Source organism: Dermacentor silvarum, chromosome 2 (assembly GCF_013339745.2).
Source record: "Dermacentor silvarum isolate Dsil-2018 chromosome 2, BIME_Dsil_1.4, whole genome shotgun sequence".
NCBI lineage: Eukaryota > Metazoa > Arthropoda > Arachnida > Ixodida > Ixodidae > Dermacentor > Dermacentor silvarum.
The window spans coordinates 41,751,666-41,755,676 of record NC_051155.1 but is presented as its reverse complement, the minus strand read 5'-3'; positions in this window follow the sequence as shown (position 1 = coordinate 41,755,676).

Genomic DNA, 4,011 nt, shown 5'->3' with positions numbered 1-4,011 from the left:
GTAGCTCGGATTTCTCCACCGAAAAGGATAGTCCTGTCCCTTGCAGATACCGTTCTACTGTGTCAATAGCCTCCTGTAATATTTTTTCTATGGATCCATCACTGCCCTCGCATGCGCTGCAGGCTTTTATGCGGACGTATACAACATCTACAAGACGCACAGATTTCGACCAAGAGCTGGTGAGACTTCGCGCCATCTGCCGGCGGGCTGAGAGACGATATAGGCGTACTAAGTTCATTTATGCCCTAAGGGAAGCACTACGCATTCAGAAGAAAGTTCAGTGGCAGATGACCAAACTTCAGGACCAACGATAGAAGAGCTTCTGCGATTACATGGACCCTCACAAGCCGTTATTCCGCGTGTGGAGAACTGTTCAGGGCCTTCGATCACTTCCACAACAACATCATTTCTTCACAGCGTTGGCTCTACATCAAATTCAACCAGAGCTTGAAGTCGCTGGCGATTTTTGTGCGGAGATTACTGGTGACATCGTTCAACTGATTGACCTGTCGCTACATGACGTCCCTGTCGCGCGAGATCAATGTATGGAAACGCGGCTAACTATGGAAGAAATGTAAGTAGCGTTCGCTACGTGCAGGTGGTTATTATCACCCGGTCCTAATGGTGTGACGTACGCTGCCTTAAGGCGCCTCAGTTCAACAGCGCAATGGTGTCTTCTGCATATATTCAATACATCTTAGCATGTCGACATAGTACCCGATGATTGGAAATGAAGTCGACTGGTGCTCTGCTGAATCCTGGAAAGTCTCCGCTGGACCTGCAGAACTTCGAGGCGACGTCTTTAGATTGATTACGGGGTATGTCTCAAGGAGCTTGGTGTTTCTTCTTACAGAATATGAACCAACAAAGAGATATATTTCCAATCGTGGTGTCCCACAAGGGGAGTGTTGAGCCGGAATGTTTACAATCTCGTTCTAGTGGGGCTCACCGAAACGCTACCACAGACAGCTAATATCTAGCTCTAAGTTAATGATATCTACATCTGGGCGTCCGGCGTGACACGGCCACAAGTGCGCGCCAGAATACAGAAAGCGGCAACATTGACAGCGGCATATCTTCGCCGACAAAATCTGAGAATATCTACAGAATATGTGCACTAGAAGCATTTACACGAAATTCCGATGTCTTTCTACCCGGTGTGTACCGAGGGCCAGTCAACTGCGTATAAGGAAACTCAATACGCTAGGCGTTATTGTAGATCGTGACCTCACCTGGAGTCCCCATGTCTTCTACACGAAGAAAAAACTAATTTGTATTGAGAATATGTTTAAATTCATAGCTGAACATTATGGGGACCATCCGTGCGCTCCATGTTACAGCTATACACGGCAATCCTTCTCAGATTTCTTCTATACAGTCTTACAGCCCTTTTCAACACATGCAAGACTAATTTCCTTGCACTACAGAGCGTACAAGTCCATGCACTTCGGACTTGTGTTGGCCTACCGAGATGTTCTTCGACAGGTGCAACGATTGTCATTGAACAGGAGCATCGGATCTCGTCGTTGAGACGCCACGAGCCCACATTCGAGATCTTTCCCGGCTACCATCCCATCATTTAGCCGGGTTGCCATTGCGACGACCACAGGCGCTACATTTTGTGGTTTTGTGACGAGACACGATGAGCCGATACCATCTGGCTTCAAGCCTGAAAAACGCCTAACATCGCCATTGTGGTCTGTCCGGCCAATTCACGTGTGCCTCTCAGTTCCTGGGATTGCTTAGAAGCCAGACTTGTCACAGCTAGCCCTGAAGCAGTTGTCTCCGCTTCTCCTACATGAGTCTTATTTTGACCGTATACAGATTTAGACGGACGGCTCTAGGAATTACAACAGCTCTACCGCAGCAGTGGTTGTTCCATGGGACGCCGTCTCTTTGCAATTTATATACTCTCACAACATCACGTCAACAGCAGCAGAGCTTCTGGCTCGTCAAGATGCGATAAATTACGTGCTCGAGCAGCCACCAAAGCAATGGGCCATTTTCTGCGATTCGAAGGCAGCCCTGCAAAACTCTGGAGTTTGCCCTACGTCATGGATTACACGAGCAGCTAGTGTGTACGAAATATACCAAGCTCATCGCCATGCGCTCGAGAAAGGTAACGACATTGAACTTGAGTGGTTGCCGAGCTTCTGCGGAATTGTAGGCATCGACAGCGCAGATGAAGCTGCTCGTTTGGCACATCAAAAACACCAGCGGGTGCCCATACCACTCTCAAGAACCAGATGCTACGCGGCTACCTCAATCAGTTGCTCGCCACATCACACGTCTACGATGGAATTCACTGGGTTTCACCAACTCACGATTGCACTCACTCGACCGTAACTTGGGACTTCGCCTGTCACCTGGACTCTCCCATCGCGAAACAACTTTACTGTGTCGTGTGTGGTTGGGCGTCGCATTTACAAATTCCTATTCATTCCTAACAGGAATGGCCAACAGTGCGGCGTGAAATTTGTGTGGGTGCGATGAGACTCTAGAGCACCTTCTGTGTCATTGGCCATCGTTTGACGCTCAACGACGTACTCTACAAGCTCAACTCAGCCTATTAGATAATATAGTGCTCCCGGAGGAAAAGATCCTGGGACCATGGCCTATACATTCTTGCATGCGAAATGCCTCAAAAGCTTTTCTGTACTTTTTGAAGGCGACTGGGCTGTATGAGTGCTTGTGACAGTGGAGATTCCTCTGTGAATGTCTGACTATTATTATTACAGAAAAGCTGTTAAGGGCTAACTCTTCGATGGTCGCGCCCGGCAATAGAAAAAAAAAACTCTCATTGGCCGTATGCTGTATGTGCGAGTGAAAGCGCGCGAGGGCGAGGGACGCGCGCTTTCACGGGGAGCGAACGCACGGCGGAGAGCAAACGCGACTTCCCATTGGAAGGGGAGTGGTGGTCGAGGAGAGCATCGAGGCACCCTAGACTGCGTGTGCGTGCCCGCTCTCCCGCTGCGGTGCATGTGCGCAGCCCGGTCGGCCTCAGCCACCTGTGCCGCCGACCCTCTCTGGTCTCTCGCCCGCCTCTCCCCTAACAGTGTCGACAACGGCGTTTAGCCGTTCTGTCGCGTAGCGAGCGTTTTGACAGTGGTTGTGTGCGGTCACACAACGCGCACAACTGTTGTCGACAGCGGCGGCGTTGGTGACCACAGCGCCATAGTCCCTGCGGTCACTAAATAAACGAAAGCCACCGGATCATATATATTTCTCATTCTTTAAGGGTTCAAATAATCAATTAAACCATCACATCCTAATAGTCATAATTGGAAATACATAATTCCCACCATATTACAGCTTCGCTGGTCTTCCATCATCCCCCCAGTGGAACGGCTGACAGTTTCTTTTTGTCGCTCCTTATCTATTCTTCCACTTTCCTCCTCCCCAGGCCTAGCGTAGCCAACCAGGCACGTCCTTGGTTAACCTCCCTACCTTTCCCATCTTAATTGTCGGTCTCTCTCAGAGTCGGCGATCGTCGAAATCTGATCTGCGGATCACACGCATCTGCTATTTATACATGGTTCATTGGTGCTTCCCGCGAAAATGCTGGTGCTCGTGTAAGCTCTAGTGTGTACACCCCTACTCTTGTTGTGCACGCAATCTGATTACACAAGGCTTAGAGAAAACATATCCACCAGGTAAAACCCGCGATAACAATCGAGACACTTCAGATACAGAAAAGTGCGTCGTGCTCTGAGCGATAACTTTTAATATTCGTCAGCCGGTGAAATACGGTCAACGGGTAAATATAGACACCGGTTTATGCCTGTCAATTGCCCCCATCTTAAAAAAATGTAGGTCCAATCCACGCTGTGAAGGTGGATTTTGGCGAAGCTGTTGAGAATCACTGAAGGAATTATTAAAGAAAAGAATATGCACTACACAAAAACAAGCGCGTTATAGCGCCACTATTTTAGCGTTCCCAAACGACCGATCAAGCAACGCAATCCGCATATCTGCATAGTGGTTCGGGGACGGGCTTTGCGTTACCGGTGG